Genomic DNA, 19,899 nt, shown 5'->3' with positions numbered 1-19,899 from the left:
CAAAAATAATTCATTAGCACACTGTGCCTCCCATCTATATCATTCCCTTGCCATACTCCCCTGGACAGAAGTAGTCATGTATGACAATTACACTGATAAAGTACTTTTAATATTCTGTGTGCTCTATCACACCAATTTAGTAGCATCCAGAAAACAGAAACAAAAAATCTATCCGGGGGGAAAATATCTGTGTTTAAAGGGTAAAAGATCTGAAGCTGTCTCATTCCTTTGGGATAGAGTCATTATTATTCTTAGAAACTCTACAATATCTGTTTATAAGAAAAGATGTATATTGTACATCTGGTCTCCACAGGAAACCCTCATCCTGTAATGACAGAGTCAAATATATTTCAGATTTATAGCTAGATCCTCAGTTGGTATAAACAGGCATAACTCTACTGGTTTATTTTATGGTCATAAATGCTCTCTAAATAATTTGAAAGAACTAAAGGATTGAAAATGCAGATAATATAAAACCCTTGAACTTTAAAAACTCAACTTACTTGCCAGTTTCAACAATATTTGCCTCATAGTATCAGTGGCATATTCCTCTCGTCTTATGCAGACCTTTCCAAAATGGTACGTATTGATACACTGCAGAGGAAATCCAAAATTGTAGACAACCAGCACATTCTTTAATTATAAAAAGAAAAAGGTGTGTGTGAAAGAGAACCTGTGCTTTCCTTCCATCTCATGAAACCCAACCAGTAATCTCATATATTTTTGAATCTCAGGAGATGGCTCAGGTATCTGCTGTCTCTGGTGATCTGTCAGCGTCCATGTTTAGTGATCTTCAATGACTTGATTAGCCTGGTGCTTCATTGACTTTTTTAAATAATAAAACAGCAAGAATTGGAAGTGGGACAAAGCTCTGTGGGGCATAAATTGTCTTTTTTCTGTGTTTGTACAATGCCTAACATAATGGGGTGCTTGGCCATGAGTGGCGCTCATGGGCACTGCAGTAATACACATAATAATAATAATAATTAATAATTAACAACATGTTCTACTGTTTGTTATATTGTTGCAAGGCACCCAAGTGCCTGGATGATGAGCACCACATATATATATTATATATATATAATGTATAAATCTGCTTTTGTAACCAATTACCAATTCAACATCTCATTGTCCTTGTCAATATTCTTCAGTCAAATACCACCATGTACATTGATTTAGCCATTATGGAAAGCTGTGACTCAGAGTATGCAGTTTTTTCCAAGTCTTCAGGTTGCCTTTCAGAGTCTTGCCTGCTTAAATCAACACTCTCTCCATTACAGCTAGAATAACCGTGTCTAAACATTTATGAAGTATTATTATTTATATAGAAACTAATTTATGATGCATGCATTAGAGAACAAATACAACATAATCCTTGCTCCTATGAGATTATAATCTCACATTCGATATGATTCAATGAAAGAGAGAGAGATTGTGTAGTAGTAGGAGAGGAAGAAAAGCGGGGGGAGGGGTGAAATGAGTAAGAGAGATTTATTACATTCATATAGTGAAGTTACCACTGTTTCTCCTTTTATGTCTTCCTTTTCTCCTTCATTAACTTTCCCTCCTCTATTATGTTGGGGTGAAGAGGAACAAGTCAGTGTTTGTACGCCTTATAGAAGCTTTGAATCATTAGGAGGGATTTGACTAAGGAGGGAACCTGGCCTGCTGGGGTTGTGAAATTGTTCCAAACATGGAAGGAGTTAAGAAGATGTGAAATGAAGAACATGAAGGGGGCATTGGGAATGGCATCAATGGTCTTGAGCACAAAGGGATAGCATGGTGGGCATGATTAGATGTGAGATTCAAGATACAGGTTGGTGTTATTCAGGGTCTTGAAGGTGCGAGTACAAGTTTGAGTAGAATTTGTGTCAGATCCAAGGAGCTTACATATCAGGTCATCTTTCCCAAAACTATTACCATACGATCACATAGTCAAAAGAATCAAACTTGCAAATAAAATAGGGCAATTGAAAGCAGCGCACTACTAAAGGCAGTCTGCTTGCCATCTTGGATTCCCACTTTATTCTGCCATAGACATTTATTCTGTTAATGTCTATCATTTTGTGTAACATTTTAAAAATGTTGTCTTTGTCCTTTTTAAAAATAAAAGGTTACACCTTTTTGATAAATGGATGGGGGAGAAGGGAATGGGTATGATATAAATCTAAAGCTTTTATTGTAAACGGGAAGCAACACTTCATCACTTTGATGACTAGATGTTATATTGTGCTGTTCATGCAACTGTTCAGACAGCATTTGTTTAAAGTCTGATAGATAACTCTTTTTTTTACTCTCTGCTCGTAGTTACAATGATGTATTAGGTTTTCCTTGGCACACAAAGAGACTTCAGGAGTCCAGTTATATTTTTTTCTAGGACCCTAAGTGTCATTTACAAAATAGAGTAAACAAAGGCTGATCTATTATCTCTAGAGTAGTCTCTCAATATACATGACTCTGCATGGTTTTGTAGGATGTGTCTGCTAAAACTGCATCAGTCCCCAGAAAAGAATTGTCTGGGGTCTAATTGTACTTGACAGGTGGCAACCCAAGAAGGGGGCAGTGCAGAGTCATACCATCCCAGTAGGAGCATTGGGAGAGGTTAAGCTGTGGGAGAAATAATTCCCTGAGCTTCCCAGCATGTGCCCTGGCTATACGATTCACTAAGGCTATGTCTACACCTGAGACCTTACAGAGCCACAGCTGTACCGATGCAGCTGCACTGCTGTAAGATCTCCCATGTAGCTGCTCTATGCTGATCATAGAATCATAGAATATCAGGGTTGGAAGAGACCTTAGGAGGTCATTTAGTCCAACCCCCTGCTCAAAGCAGGTCCGATCCCCAACTAAATCATCCCAGCCAGGGCTTTGTCAAGCCGCACCTTAAAAACCCCTAAGGAAGGAGATTCTACCACCTCCCTAGGTAATCCATTCCAGTGCTTCACCATCCTCCTAGTGAAAACGTTTTTCCTAATATCTAACCTAAACCTCCCCCACTGCAACTTGAGACCATTACTCCTTGTTCTTTATCTGCTACCACTGAGAACAGTCTAGATCCATCCTCTTTGGAACCCCTTTCAGGTAGTTGAAAGCAGCTATCAAATCCCCCCTCATTCTTCTCTTCTGCAGATTAAACAATCCCACTTCCCTCAGCCTCTCCTCATAAGTCATGTGTTCCAGTCCCTTAATCATTTTTGTTGCCCTCTGCTGGACGCTTTCCAATTTTTCCACATCCTTCTTGTAATGCGGGGCCCAAAACTGGACACAGTACTCCAGATGAGGCCTCACCAATGATGAATAGAGGGGAACGATCATGTCCCTCGATCTGCTGGCAATGCCCCTACTTATATAGCCCAAAATGCCATTGGCCTTCTTGGCAACAAGGGCACACTGTTGACTCATATCCAGCTTCTCATTCACTGTAAGCCTTAGGTACTTTTCTGCAGAACTGCTGCCGAGCCATTCGGTCCCTAGTCTGTAGTGGTGCATTGGATTCTTCCGTCCTAAGTGCAGGACTCTGCACTTGTCCTTGTTGAACCTCATCAGATTTCTTTTGGCCCAATCCTCCAATTTGTCTAGGTCCCTCTGTATCCTATCCCTACCCTCCAGCATATCTACCTCTCCTCCCAGTTTAGTGCCAGTTTAGAGAGCTCTCCCATCGACAAAATTAAACCACCCCAATGAGTTGTGGTAGTGGTGATGGTGGGAGAAGCTCTCACACTATCACTTATGCTAGTGAAACTTTTGTCACTCAGGGGAATGTTTTTTCACACCCCTGACAGACATCAGTTTTGCTGACATAAATGGTAGTTTAGACATGGCCTAAGATGCACTCCCAGCTTGTACCTCCAGTACACCCAACCTACTCTACACCACCCTGGCATCCAGCTGTTTGTTTAGAAATAGGGTGGAAACTGTGACTCTGGGAGACCAGGTGCCAGCTCATGCCAGAGCCCAAGGCTTCACCTGAACACTGAGAAATGCTCAGCTAGAAACCAGTCTGGCTTACCTGTGTGTTAGTATTGTTAGATTTATAAAAATGTGTTTAGACTTTATGAAACGCTTGTTGCATGGGTCAATCTCACTTATAATATTGGTATCCCATGTTATAAGATAATATTTAAATGTTTGCTCTGTAACTGTAAAAATGTCTGTTCTGAAACTGGAATCTACCAGTCAGAAGAGAAGAATTACCAAGTGTGAAATACTTGTTTGCCACAAGGGGTGTTGTCTCCTGCCCAACAACAGAAGGCCCATAGACACCAGGCAACCTTTGTGGAATATCAGAGGACAAAAGACTTTTATTGCTCCCCCTACACCAGTGAAGAGGGGACATGTAGGTGGACTTGTCCCATCAACTTGAACTTCCTGGGGAAAGGGAAGAAAAATCCCTGACGAGAAAAAACTGGATCTCTCTATGCTGCTTGGACTTTGGGAGGGCAAGATTTTGAAACATAAGCAAGGGATACTCAGCTACTTAGCTGGGGCTAGCTCTAAAAAAACATCTAAAAGCTTGCATATTACAGCAGCTTGTATTATATTTTGAAACCTAAGACTGTGGCTCATTTGTGAGTGTATGTTTACCCGGTTTAACCTTGTAAATAACTCTTATTTCTTTTTCTTAGTTAATAAATCTTTAATTAATTTATTATAGGATTGGCTACAAGTGTTGTCTTTGGTGTAAGATCTAAAATGCAATTGACATGGGGTAAGTGACTGGTCTGTTGGGACTTAGAGTAATTTGAATACTGTTGTGATTTTTGGTATGAGAGACCATCTATCATAAAGACAAGCTTACCTAGGTGGCAAGATAGAGTACCCAAGGGCACTGTCTGTGACTCCATTTTAAGGCTATTATAATTTCTCAGGAGTTCATACTTGATGCTTGGTTGGTGAAATCTAAGTTCAGAACTCACAACCAGTTTGGGGTTTGTGCCCTGCTTGTTAACAGTCTGCTCTGAGGTTGGTACTATGCTCTTGAGCCACTGCATACAGCTTGACAGAAGCAAACCACTATCTCTAAACTCACCCCAAATTCTGTGAAGTTAGGTTCTAGATCCAGACTCTGTGGCTTGGGACCAGGTCCCTCTGGCGTGACACAGCCCAATGGTAGCTAGTGGCTACTGAGTACATCTGAGTTACAAATAAGCACTATCTGGGTGGGAGAGGGTGAAGGTTAATTTCAATATTGTTTTGTGAGGTAGCAGTGCTAGATTATGTAATTTGAATTTTTTTATTCTGCAAAATTTATGCTAATTAATAGTCCCTGCTCTATATGTGGTATGGGAAAATGTATTAATAAATTAAGCTTGTATAATTGAGGGGCCAGAAATGGCTTGGGTTGGTTGTTCATAATGTGGCTTTATTGCAGAAGAATTCTGGTCCCCTTGCCAATGCCTCAGAGCCAGTCCTAGAAGGTGTCCAGTAAGGGTTGGTGCAAAGCAAAAAATCATGACATGAAAGCAGTGCATTACTTTATCCCTCACCCCCATTTATTTTATTGTGAGACTTACAGGATCCGTTTAGTCTTATAAACGCCCCGCCTCCCAGATTAAAACAATAAATGGCACCTAATGTAATGTAACATAAGATCACAAACTGTGAGGGTTTTTTTTTTTTAAGGAATCAGTGTATAAACTGAATGAATAAGGGTATTGTTTTAATTGTCACTCTTAGATAATATATCAAACTTTGGCAGAGTCACATAGACATCATCACTCTCAACATTTGCCTTTCCTTTCACATGTCAATACAAAACATTCATACTTCATGAGGTTTCCTGCTCTGCAGAGATCATAAACCCCACTCTTCTTTCATTATTTAAATTTACATTCACTGCTTGTATGTGTCCAGCACAGCACCCAGGAATTTGCTGCACATGCAAAAGAAATTTGAAAATTAATAACATCTCCTCTGCAGCATAAATCCCAATAAATGTAATGGAAAGAACAAGAAAGCCAAGGCCTGCTTATTCAGAGGTCTGTGTTTCTCAGAATAAAAAGATGTAAAATACTGACAAAACCAGGACCATTCTAGCACTGATGTTCTTTATTTCAAAGGCTGTCCTAAGCCTTAAGTTTTACATGCAGAAAAAAAATGTTTCAGTCTTGTATTTTTTTTTCCAAGAAAGACTTTGGCTAGTACTAGATTGATATTTGTGCTAAAATGAGAAAAGAATTTCAGCCATTCTAACTGGACAAGAGACCCGAATTCGCTGTCAAAATTGTGTGTTTGGCTATGTGTCTTTCTTGCTCTGCTATAATTCACAGAAGTGGGGATTCCATGAAATTCGTTCAAAATAAGAAAACATGTACTGTGAATCCATAGACAGGAGGTACATCTTAATCTAGCCCTTATGTTATGTGCATTGATTCATGTACTTTTTGGGAGGGTTTGATTAGAGATTGATGTTAGTCTAGATTTTGTATGTTAAAGATTATAAAGCACTACTTCTGCTCACATTAAAATCAATGACAGCTTGGCCTTTGACTCCACTGAGACAAGGATGGGCCTTGGGTATGTCTACACTGCAATTTGAGGTGTGATAGCAGCTACAATAGCACAGCTAAAGATAGCAGTGTAGATACAGCAGCACACTTTTGCTGGGGAATCTGGGTACACTCTTGTGTGGCTGGGACATGCTGAAGCCCATGGTGTCACATCTTCACTGTGTTTTCCACTGAATGCATCCGATGAAGTGAGCTGTAGCTCACGAAAGCTTATGCTCAAATAAATTGGTTAGTCTCTAAGGTGCCACAAGTCCTCCTTTTCTTCTTACTGCTATTTTTGTGCTAGCTAGCTTAAAGCTCACATGCGTATGCCAACACAAGCTGAAGTCTCACTTCCCATTTCAGTGTAGACATACCCATCATAGAACTACTTAAGAGAGGTAGGTAGATAGATATTTGGTCCAGCTGTTAGGACAGCAGCCTGGGACTACAGATTTTTTGTGAGTCATGTAGTCTCTCTTTGCTTCAATTCCCTATCTGTAAAATGGAGATAACAGTACTTCCATACCTCATGGGGATGTTATGAGAATAAAACATCCGGCGTTGTAAGGTGCTCATATATTACGTTTAAGGTTGTGTACTCACCACCTATAGTGCCCCCTTGTGTCAGGATGCCATGGTGCAAGAGGGCCCCATCTCCAGAACCTCCGGCTGGCCGTCTGCTCTGACCAGGTCTTCTCTGGCTTGGCTGTATGGCTACGTCACTGAGGTATGTCTACGTAGCAAAGAAAACCCTGTGGCTGGTCCATGCCAGCTCACTTGGGCTCATGGGCCTCAGGCTGCAGAGCTGTTTCATTGTTATGTAGACTTCTGAGCTCAGGCTGGAGCCCAGGCTCTAGGACCATGTGAGGTGGTGGGATGGTCCCAAAGCTTCAGGTAATAATGTTGCAACAGAAAAGAATAAAAACCTCTTCTATTCTTAGAATCAATCCTCTTCACGCTCTTCAGCCCACTCCTAGGCTCTGCAGAGTTCCTCCTCATAGACCTTCTCCCTGGAGGCCCAGCCCCTTCTGGACCACTGACTGTCAGGTCTTCTTCTCTGGAACCTCTCTTCTTCCAAGCTTGCTTTAAGAGTCTCCTCCTCAGCTGCCTTCTCTTTTCAGGGGCAATCTCAGGGGACAAGCTCCATCCTACAAGCCCCTCTATTGTTTCTTTCCCCTTTAGTTGGGGCCTCTTCCATAACACAGTCCCTAGCTTTGCCTTCTTCCGGGGCTTAACTCATTTTTCAAACCCTCACACAGTCCTGCCCTTCCTTGTCATCCCGTGCCCAGGGGCGTTTCCTTTACCTGCAGCTCAGATTTTCTTCCCAGCCTTCTCCTCATCTGGCTAGGATCCCTGGTTTTCCTTTCTGTCCCCCTTGGCTTCCTCCTCACTTCCTTTCTATTCCCAGAGAGTGACTGCAGACTCTGTCCCTGCAGCACTTTTCTGCGCTAAACTTCCTCTTGTTATACAAATCAGCCTGCTGCTGCCAAGCTGGGCTTCATGATCATTTAAGCCTGGCTCCCCATTTGGGTGCAGCCTGGTATGTTAAATGTCATCTCAGGACCACCTTAGCCCACTCAGGACTTGCGTGGGTTACACCCCACATAACACTGTGGTGATAGTGACCATATAAGTACCTATGGTAGATAACCGTTATGATAGTTAAACCTCAATGGTTGAATTTGAAAAAGTTTGGTTTGGATAAACAGCTAAATCTGAACTCTTGAGCAGCGCTTGCTGCAATTATTTAAAAAATTAGGCTGGATATTTGACAGTTAGGATAGTTCCTATTTCTAATCGTTCCATAAATACTTTGAGAATAGCTTATCTCACTGCATTTTAGCATTTCCATTTCCTAGCATGGCTGGAATACAGAAGGACAGAGACACAGAAAAACAAACCGTGATGGGAAAAAGGAACCAAATGGGGGTTTGCTTTAAGTTGAGGCAAATGTTTAAGAGTGGGAGGAAGGTTCATTGTATGCTATATTGTGCTTAGCCATGACATAGTCACATAGGAGATCAAGCACTGCTTCGCCTTGTGACTTTGACAGGACAGCCTGAATCTTTGCTCTGGGTGAGAGTACGAGAACAAGAGCTGTGTGCCCAATGCTGCTCCCCATATCCCTAAGCGGGGGGTGGAATGGACAGTGAGTGGGTATAACTGGAGCCATGGCTGGGTGTGAGACAGGGGCAGCGTATGTACCTCTAAAAAGGTGAAACATAATACTTCTCCTTCCCAGTGTAATAGGGAGATTTGGGAGGCACAGTGCTTTCCCGAAAAACAAGGGTTCTCAGAGCTCATCCTGGTGTGGCACAGCTATGTGCTGCCCCTTATCCAAGGCTGTGATTAACTCCCACAATCTAATCACATATGAAGAGACAGCATAGTTCAGTGGAAATGGCAACAGATTGGGAATCTGGAGACTCCATTCTAGTCCTTTCTCCGCCATTGCTGTTGTTGTGTAAACTTGGACAAGTGATGTCACCCTCTGTTCCTCAGTTTCTCCGCTTCTAAGACGAGAAGAGTAATGCTTTGAGAAGCACCGGGAGAGCTGTGTGTGTAAGCAGCAAAGATTACTTTATTTTATATAAGTGCTGCCATGACTAAGACTGGAAACAACAAAAGCAGAGGTTTCACCCCATCTTTCAAGCTTCCATGATTACTATGCTAGCCTTTCATCGTTTCTGTTACATCTGTTAATACAGTGTAGATAAATCTTCTGTAAAAGGAGTCTTTGTCCTGGTAAATCTGATAAAGATTTGTAGAAAAAGGCTATGTGGATTTTCTGAGGCATGGTATCATGAACCCTTGGAGATAAATCCCTCAAAATTATGGTTTGGTATGAAAAGTTCAGTCATCTGTTTGAAAGAAAAGGCAATATAAATAGAGTACAGAGTGTCAGTCTTGACTGAATCCTTCTGGCTTGCATTGGTTTATTTCACTTTTTAATCATCATCTAAAGATAGTTTTCTAAAATATTCAGTATCCTAAAGGAACAAATCAAGAGAAACCTGCAATACAAAGATTAATATAAAGCGCATTTTACCTGACACTGAATTTCAATCTGGACTGAGTATTTATGGCCAAATTATAAACCTCTGAAAATAAGGTTGATGTTGGAAGTATCAGCACAGCCCTAAAGCTAATGTGCCTCTAAAATGAGTTCTGCAAAGATATTCATTTCATACAATCCCATATGATTGTGTATTTGTAACAATAAAGGGTTACTTATTTTCAGCATAACCACCACATAATCATAGGAATAGAACTATATGAGGGTTTTTTTTTAAAGAGAGAGAATTACAAATCCTGTCTATCAAAGGTGCTGCATAATTCATTTAATGGTAATACTGTGATGTATTTAGTTCCTTTCCTTAGTGCCTAAGCATTTGGGAAAACAGGGCAGCCTTGGCTGATTCCAGATTTTCTTTTTCTTCCTCAGAGACCGATACTCATTTCGTTTCAGATGAGAATGTGCAATCAAAATGTAAAAAAAAAACCACCAAAGCCTCATTTTCCCCACTCTTCCACCATTAATATGGTCATCAGAATCTAACCTACCCATTGATTTATGGATTTAGAGAAAATAGACATGGATTTTTCCATAAAACAAAATCATCCATATTGAATGAGATTTGATAGAATAATAGGAAAATGGTATGATCTGTTTTCCAGTGATTTAACAATGAACTTTGCAGTTTATGGATAGATTTTTTTTATAAAGTAATTAAAAAGACAGCTTACCTGAAGAAGATGTTCTTATGGCACTGAAATAAGATTTTCTTAGTCTAAAATATTGTAATATATGCGTGCAACACTGAGTCTCCCAACCATACTGTGAGACCCACTAGTTAACACTGATGACTGCGGGTTGTGATTCAGCTTTTTGTATCTCCCCTTCAGTCTTATATGTTATATGGTCTGTCTATATGGGTGACCTTGAGTAAACAATTGTACACACGGGTGAGGGATTTTGAAAGATTACTGCACATGATTTTTTTTTTTAAGCTCTGTAACAGAAACAGCAATAGCCTGGAAAAAGATTTTTTTTAATCGTATCAAGCCATAGGCTATTTCTGTTAGCCCCTAAATGCAAAGCCTCACTCTCTTCAGACTTGTATCTTATGGAGTCATTTTCCACTTAATTCAGAAGGGATGTAAAATATGTTCAGCTCAGAATGGTAGTGTGATGGGGGGAGTAGACCCCACACTGATGAAGAAGGTGCCACACAGGCTTTGGGAGTAGGGCTAGCCCCACCCCTCCTGACCTGTCCGTCATATATTGTAGGGAGGATGCCTTTAAAAGGGAGGAAACCGCAGTCAGTTAGGGAAGGACTGTGTGAAGCAGGAGACTGCTGCAAGGACTCCTGGAGCCACAGAGGGAATTTCCAGCCAGGACACCTTCACCCTGAGATAGCTGTGAACTCCCAGGGTAAGCCAGAAAGTCCTAAAAAGGCCTACAAGTGGTCTTTGCAAGTTGTAAGGAGCTGGGGCCTGTGCTGGAGACACCCAGTGTCAGTAACTGATGTGGTCAGATTCTCTCATTTAGGTGAGAAACTTCAGGGGGCTCTTTTACAAGTAGCATTTTATGTTTCCTTTGTACAGGTATAAATGACTGCATGAAGTAAAGGCACTGGAAAATCAGGTCCTTGAGGCCTGATCTAAAGCCCACTGAAATCAGTTGGAGTCTTTTCATTTCTTTCAGTGTGTATTGGGTCACATCTTCAGCACACAAGCAACTTCACCCAGTAAAATATAAATAGAAAGGAAGGCTGTTCTGCAAGGATACATGAGCAACTCATAAGTAAGAAATTAAATGCTCTCAGTCTACCAAGTGGGAAAACTTTGCCTAATAAAGGAGACTCTGAACTTAATCTCAGTTTAGACTGCATTGTGAGAATGGTTTAGGACAGGGGTGGGCAAACTTCTTGGCCTGAGAGCCACATCTGGGTAGGGAAATTGCATGTGAGGCCATGAATGTAGGACTGGGGCAAGGGGTTGGGGTATGGGAGGGAGTGCGGGGTGTGGGAGGGGGTACGGTGTGCAGGACGGGACTCAGGGCAAGGAGATGGGGCAGAGGAGGGGTGTGGGTTGTACGAGGGGGCTCAGGGAAGGGGTTTGAGGTGTAGGAGGGGTGCGGGGTATGCAGAGGGCTCAAGGCAGGGGGTTGGGGTGCAGGGTGCAGCAGGGGGATGGGGGGCAGGCATGGGGCTCAGGGCAGGGAGTTGAGGGGCAGGGTGTAGGAGGGGTTTGGGCTCCAGCCTGGCACTGCTTACCTGGAGCAGTTCTGGAGTAGCAGCAGCATGCACCGGGGCCAGGGCAGGCTCCCTGCCTGCCCTGGCTCTGACCCTGCGCCGCTCCGGGAAGCAGGCGGCACCATGGGGGGAGCAGAGGGCTCTGTGCACTGCCCTTGCCTGTGGTTACCTCCCACAAAGCTCCCATTGGCTGCGGTTCCCTGTTCCTGGCCAATGGGAGCTTCGGGGGAGGTACCCACAGGCAAGGGCAGTGCGCAGAGCCTCTACCCTTCCTCCCTCCCCCAGGGGCCGCAAGGACATGGTGCTAGCTGCTTCTGGGAGCAGCACGGAGCCCACGGCGCCACAGGGGTGGCAATGCCGTGGGCCAGATCCAAAGCCCTGAGGGGCCAGATCCGGCTCACAGGCCATAGTTTGCCCACCCCTGGTTTAGGAGGTTAGGAGAAATTTACCCCTTGTCAATGGAAGGTCCAGACTAGGATTCTTGTTGTAAGAGCCTGAGAGAATTTTGCATGGCTCCTCCTAGGAGGGGAAATAAGTTATTCTTTTATGTTTGATAATTAAATCTGCAGCGAACTTTAAAATTGAAGTATTTATTATTTTGTAATATCTACTGTGTATAGCCTACTTTGCAATAAGGGCAGATTGGCAAGCTTCCATACTTAATATTTAAACTTGAGCACCAGCTGTCCTTTCTGTGAACAAATGGCTGAAAGCTGACGAGCTTTTAAAGAGCTTTTCTCCTATGTTCAAAACTCTGGCAAATAGTTCTTCACTGCAGTCTTACTTAAATTTATTCTTGCAGTTTATGAAAATAAGGGGTCTGGATTCTGATTTCTCTTACACTTTTACATGATGTAATTTCATTGACTCTGGTGGATTTACAATGATGTCTTTGAAACCAGAATCCAGGTCAAGGTTTTTCAATGTGCAAATTGGATTATTTGTTAACTATATCAATGGTGCAGTAACAACCATTGGACCATGATACACTGTTATTGTAACACACAGCTTCGTTCCATCTCTTAGACTAAACAGATGACCTCAGTGGAAAAAAATAAGAGGAAGGCTAGGGAATTGTCAATCACCTACAGAGCCTTTCATCTGTAGATAGTTTCTGGGATAACAGTGAGCAAAAGTCATTATGAAGTGATAGTTGATGACTGTGAATCCTGTTGTCTGTTCATTCTCCATTACCAATTGGCAACTTTCCTCATCGCAAAACCAAGCATTACTACAACTGGTATTAGTTGGCACCCTGGCCAAGTCTCAGTAGGGAAGCAGAAATGGAAATGAAGTCTGAACTACACTATCAAACCTACAGATGGCTTCCTCTCTTAGATTAGGTTATGACATATAAACTTGGTTTGGGTTATATTTAGCAGAAAGTTTAAAAAGAAGAAAAAATTCCTGGGAGCTGAAGATGAACTTCAACCCAACAGTAATGTACTGAGATGAAACTTGTCCTGCAATACTATTTATTAATGACAGTTAACATGTTTTGCTTGTAAAGGAAGCCTATCTCTGCTGTTATGTTTGTATGTAGAAAAACTATCTTGAACATTTTCTGGCTGAGACCCAAACTTTAGTCACAATTCCTGTACTACTGTGACTATTAATGTGTAAAGAGTATTTTATTTGCCCATACAAAAGTGTCACCCACTCTGTGTGAATGGACAAGTAGGGATTCTCAAAAGCTGACTGGATAAAAATATGGGCCCTGGTTCTGATCTCACACCATTTATACTTTAGTGTAAATTCATGGAATTCACTTGTATTATTCCTTTTTTACACCAGTATAAGTGAGAGGAGAATCAAGGCTTGACAGAGCTAGATTACAGGTAATAATTGTAATCAAAAGTTATTACTTTTTGCATTTATCCTGTTGCTTCCCACCTGTAAGGGGGGCAGGGGAACGGAATAAAAATAAATATATCTATTTTAATTTCTGTGAGATTGACTTGTAGAGTGAGCGGGTTTATCTATGGGTCATATCTGCCTGTTCTCTGCATGGTGTGGTGTTGTAACAAAATGTAAACTATTGCACAGATTATGGTGGCTGGGGATGTTATTGGGGAAGAAATTATGGGGAGGAAAAATTTCCCACTAAATCTTCATCTGGGATTCTTTGTACTACAAGATACATAATATAGCACATCACTGTCATTTCCCCTACAGTCATGTACACTACCTAACCATCTTTTTTTCTTATGTACTTACATTTCCTTTGATCCTTTAGTTGAAACATAAACATCCCAGTGTTAGAGCAATAGTATAGTTAGACTACAATTTTGGATTATTTAAAATGGATCTGTAGAGTGAGCCCTTCCTTTGTATTTCATTGAATGTGAGAGACTAGATTAACCTTCTTCCAAAAGTGCTTTAGAAAAACATTTGATAAAGTTGTCAAAGGCAGCACACTGCAGTTTATGAATCTGGAAATTCTTTGAACTGTTATAGTGTAGATGACATTTTGAAGGTCATGCTGCCGATAAGGTGTTTTGTTTTCCATACACTTGTCTGATCCTGGTTTGCAGAGTTTCAAAACTACACATTAATTTAAATAAAAAAAAGCAAGCTAATCCCTTCCTCATAAACACCCCCACCCTCAAATGCCTGTTTCAAGACAATGGTAATGAAGGATGGGGATTTTGTGTTTTGCTGCAGAACCCCCATGGTATTCCTTTGAACTGTTGAGACACTGCTGCTGACACTGTCTTTCTTGTTTATACTAGATTAGCACAAACTTTGTTTCTCCATGTAACCGCACGTTCAAAGCAAAACATAAAATTGTGTAGTTCTAAAAGACTCATTAATTTTCTTTGTGCTCATATTGCAATTTTTAATGTTGCTGCATATGCAGATTTCAAATGCAAACTTATTCCAGTTTTACTGCTATTTACTTCAAAGGGTTACTGGAAAGGATGTGCAAGAGAATTACATTCTTGTGTTGAAAAATTAATACATCACTGACACTGACCCATTTTCTGGTTTCTCTGCTTTATGAATTTTTTACAATTTTTCTATTTGTAACACAGATATAGTTGCTGGAACTAGGGGTGCTGGGAGTGCTGCTGCACCCACAGGCTTGAAGTGATTTACATTATATAAAGGGTTTACAGTTTGGTTCAATTGCTCTCAGCACCCCCACAATAAAAATTGTTCCAGCACCCCACAGAAATCCTGGCAGAAGTTGAACCATGTCTTGCCCGCTGAAAAATTAAAGCGCAAACCCTGTTGCTTTTGAGGATTGATATTATATCAAATAAAGAAGTATGGAAGTTTTAATGGTCTCAACTGCACTGATGCCTATACTGCTAACTGAATACTTGTATTACGGACAAGCATGCTGTATATTAACAGGCAATGGGTGCGATCCTGCAAACGTTTGCTCAGTTGAGTAGTCCCACTGAATAGCCCCGTTAGCTCAATTGAGTTAGGTTGAAATGACTCAGTGCTTATAAAGATGCAGGTTAGTACATTGGAAGCAGAGGCAACTACAACATGGCAAGCAAACAGCTTTTAACAGGCTAGCCTGCATCTTAACAAGCATTAAGAGGGCTTCTCCACTCAAAGGTATTGTGATTGCAATATCTGCTAACTCTGCTATCAACACAGGAACAGCTATCCAGAAACTCTGCTTTAGGTCCAGGGCTTGCCAGTGCAGCCCAGAAAATAGTCAGGCCTGACTGATCTGCAGATGGGGCAACATGTGGAAGATACACTTAATTACGTGTATGTCCTGGGAAGTCTCCAATGTCTGGGCTCACATAGACCCTCTTCAGAATTTAAAGCTACCCTTCCCTAGTGGAACGTTGGAGAAGGCCGGTAATGTAGAAGGCCAGATGGGTGAATGGCCTCGCTGACTGAACATCCCCAAGCTGATACAAGGAGATGCACATTGCTCCGTATCATGTCAGTTAAAGTTAACTGAACATAATACTACTTACAATAAGTATCTCCGCTGTCCCTCACCCCTTTCCACACTGTGGCAGACTGAGATCCACAAAGCATGACTGCATGGTGTATATAAAGGGTACAGACAGCCCTGTGTGCTGTCCTGGCCCCATGCATCATAACTATACTGTTTTCCCCATCCTACCAGGCCAACCACACCACAGATAATGGGTGGGTTGGGGAGGAGGGTAGTACCAGAATTTCCACCTGTTATTTGCCAAGAACATCTAAATATTTAATCAGCAGAGCATTATGTGAAGTAATTATTTGACTGTTCTATTATAACTTCCTGCTGGGTTAAATAAACAAATATTCTACCAAATACAGAATGAACTATAAAGAATTCTGCTTCACTGAGTTATTTCTAAGTGGGAATGTTTAATGTTTGCTTGTAAAACTCATCAGTCATTTTTGGAAAGGTGTTTTTGATCTATTGAAATTGATTAGATTATTTTGACAGCTTTACCTTTACTTGGAGATTCCTGCAGTTGCTTTTCTGTGGCAATCAATCTCTACTATGAAAGACAGGGGGAAAAAATACAGCATGCCAATCAGAATTTGAACAACAATGAAACATACTGTTAGTCTGCTAGGCTCTCCACAGTCAATACCATCTGAAGAGATGCTTACTTCACCGCAAAATCAGTAGCTCTGAATATGTGACCTCTATCTGATTTAGCAGGCTAAAAACTACAATGAAATTAAGAAAGCCAAGACATTAAAATTGTCAATATTACTACACACTCCACTTTAACATCTGGATTCATGGAGAAATTATCAGTGTGATTTCCAACTTAACAAAGGAATTGCAGATATGTACAGTACCGTACCACATGTACTTCAAAATAAAAACATACATAATCATCTATATGTTTTAATTCAGTGATATTGCAGGGTGAAACCATGGGATATGCCGAAATTGTAAATAACTCATTACAAATGCCTCTCACACCAACATGAAACCCAAATCCAAACAGCTGTACTGATTTGCTATGTGGTACACATGGCAGATATTCATTGTGTCAAACGGGACCCCTTTGTTGAATGGATAGGGCCCAATCTTGAGCTGTACCTGAAGAGAATTTGCCACAGCTCAGGACTGGGATGTGCTAGTTTTATATTAGAGTAGTGTAAAGGTGGCTCTAAATTTTGCTGACTGCCAACTGTTTCCAGGGGCCTGCAACTGGGTATTGCTGTACCATAATAATGCCCTGGCCACATCTATTTCCCCTCCCCCCCTTCCCCCAGCTATACTACTGCACCAGAATCTTGGGTAGGGGATTGTATAAGAGTCATTACAGCAGCCTGGTTTTTCAGTTTGTGCCACAATCATGAAAACCTTTAATAACAGGAGCAGGTACATTTCACGATCTTCTAATTGAGTGATGTTCTTGTTCTCTAAGTGATCAACTGCCGCTCTGATCAGAGCACAGTGATTTTAGTTTCCTACTAATACAAGCCCCCGTTGTTTGACTGCTTTGTGTGCATATTGTGCTTTAAGTGGACAGTCATTTGTCCGTATCTTACAATAAGGTTTTTTGTTCCTCATTCATTATTCTTCCATTGTAAGAGTCTGTGTAAAACAAGTGACTACCTCCCAAATTGCCCATAAAAGGAATGATCTTAGAACCCCTACATTGGTTGCACCCTGGATGGAAGGAACAGTTGGTGGGCATATACGCAGGTTGTATGCATTCTGGGAGGTGTCATCACATGACACAATAGCTTTAAGGACTGAGCTATTTCAAAAATCCATTTACTATGGAGCAAGCAGTTTGTCTGCAGTTTACCTCCAGTGGAAAACAAGGAGTAATGTGTATCTCTTTCATGTGCAAGCAAAGTTCAAACATGTTACAAAATAAGTAATATTGAAAAATCACCCATTTTAAAAATAAGGTTCACATTATTACAAGGGTGATAGGGTTCAAGCTACTTTTGTGTGTGTATTCTGTTTTAAAAATAACTAAAAGCTAATAGTATACCAATGCCAAAAGACTGATACAGCAAAAATGCATTATTTAGACTTTAAAGTAAATGGAATTGTATTTATTTTATGGAAGTTGGATTTCCTGTAGTTGCCTTTGCTCCAGTTTCTTTCTTAAACCAGTAGATAAGTTGGCTGCTTGCTGCTTTCAGCAAGTCAGCAGACTTTTTGACATTCGTAAGAGTCAGCGTAAGACATGAGTACCAGCTGCACTGGTAACTCTGCTTTCACAACACTTTCACTTAATTTTTTTTTCTTTCTTTGCTCTGAAGCTGAGTCATTAAGCTGAAAACCCTTTCACAGAATAAATTTGATATTGGAATTCCAAGTGTGAAAGATATGAGTTTGAAAATGCCCGTTTTCACTAGAGTGTATGTTTGAAAACTTTCATCCATCTTTGACTAAAATTTTTGCTCCTTTGAAATTATTTCTTCTTCTTTGCTGTAAAGTGCAGGAGCCATCATATATAAGCTTGTCAAAATCAATCTCAATTGTGAAAGTCTTCAACCAACTTCTCAATATCAAACCATTGTCCAGTGAGAGGACTGACATTTGTTTGAAAACATTTCTCAAGGTGTGTGATGCAGCTTGACAATGCCTTATCTACTTCAGTGGCAAAGCTAGGTTTTGCAGGGGGTGAGGGTACAGAGAAGGGGTTACTGGTGGTGCCACCTTCAGTTATACCTGTTGGCTTGCTGATTCCACACAAATTTATCATGCCTCTCTATTGTGACCAGCAAACTAGTACTGTATTGCAAGTTGACCAAGTATAAGAAGACAAATTATGGTGGTATGGGATATAATAACACTTATGTATAGTGTGTGTGGTGGTTTTTTAATGGACAAAGTGGGGAATATATCCGGTAGGGTGCGTGAGTTTCTGAGTTTCAGACTGTTTTTCCTTCAGTGTTTTCTCCTTGCAAATGTCTGTTACCTTTTCATAGCAAACTTGTCTTATTTGAAGCTAAGGGTCCAACAGAAAATCTGGCCCACACAACCTGGATTGAACTGTGGTGCTAACCCTGGCTACAGCCCTGGTCTGAGTATAAAGGTGTGTGGGACCTAAGTGACTCCTTTCAAACTCACACACAACAAAAAGGACACCCTATGGAGACAGAAGTGACCCCCTGCAGTTTCCTGACCTGCCAAAGTCCATTGCCTTTTTGGGGTGACAGAGTGGCAAATAGAGCAGTGTGCTCCTCCATGAACAGGCTTCCCTGGAAGGACCCCCACTGGATGTGCCATCCCAGAAGACAGCAGCCTTTCATTAGGGATTTACCTCCAAAAGCACTGTGAGATTCATGTATGCCCCCTCTCCCCACCACAGACATACATTTGGACTTTGACCCTAATGCTGAGCATCAATCCAAAGGGCACCCTAGAGTGCATTAGGAGCAAGGCAGAGGAGCAGGGTCCCTGACTTGAAGCTGCGGGAAGGCAAGCGGTACATGGGTGGAACAGTGTGTTGGGGGAAATAATATGGGAGACTGGAGTCTGCACACAGGGTGGGGAATGGGTGTCAGGGACCCTGGGGAGACCAGGACCAAGGGGCCAGAGGAGGTGGGCGGGCGGGCGGGCTAGGAAAACAGGGAGCAGATCATGGTGCAGGTAAAGTGGGGAGGTGGAGCAGGATGGTAGAGAAGGGGGATGATGGTACAGTGGGGCAGGACCCTGGTAGCAGATGGTCTAGAGGACACAGGGAGGCAATGGGGGCAGAAAGACTAGGGCAGTGCATTAGGATACAGGGGAAATGGGGGCCTGTGGCAGCTGGGGGGGTTGGAAATAGGCCCGAACAGCAGGAGGTCTGGCAGGGGGCAGATGGGAACAGGCAGGCCACTTAGTCACTGCTCAGACCCCTCATCCTTAGTCTTGTTCAGGGAGAGCCCATCAGGAGCTGGGCTGTGCACTCCTGCTGGGCCAGGCCCTCCAGTCACATGGTCTGTGCTGAGGTCTCTGTACCTGTGTTAATGATCAAAGCACATTAAGGAACAGTTAATGCATGTCAGGGTGCCCACTGACAATCTGTTCCGGGACAAGATAGTGTGGGGTAGATCATACCCCAACTTGCTGTGAATCTGCCGCCATGGACAGCTGTGCCTCCCCAGGAGCTGCCTACCTAACCTATGCCTATATAGCATCCTCTGACTGCATAATATTTATCGAAAAGCTGCTGCGGGTGAAGGCTAGGAGAGGGTAGTCCCCATACCTTTAT

General features: G+C 41.9%; 1 long non-coding RNA gene across 1 annotated transcript in view; it reads left to right on the top strand.

The window, feature by feature from the left end:
• The first annotated feature begins 10,837 nt into the window (after positions 1 to 10,837).
• Positions 10,838 to 19,899, top strand: part of LOC311521126 — a 495,541-nt gene continuing 486,479 nt past the window's right edge. The window contains exon 1 of the long non-coding RNA XR_014711803.1: positions 10,838 to 10,926. This is a non-coding gene — a long non-coding RNA (uncharacterized lncRNA). The remainder of the gene's footprint in view (positions 10,927 to 19,899) is intronic.

Source organism: Lepidochelys olivacea (assembly GCF_965140295.1).
Source record: "Lepidochelys olivacea isolate rLepOli2 genome assembly, chromosome: 5".
In the NCBI taxonomy this organism is placed as follows: Eukaryota; Metazoa; Chordata; order Testudines; family Cheloniidae; genus Lepidochelys; species Lepidochelys olivacea.
This window is presented reverse-complemented; position numbering and strand designations above follow the sequence as displayed.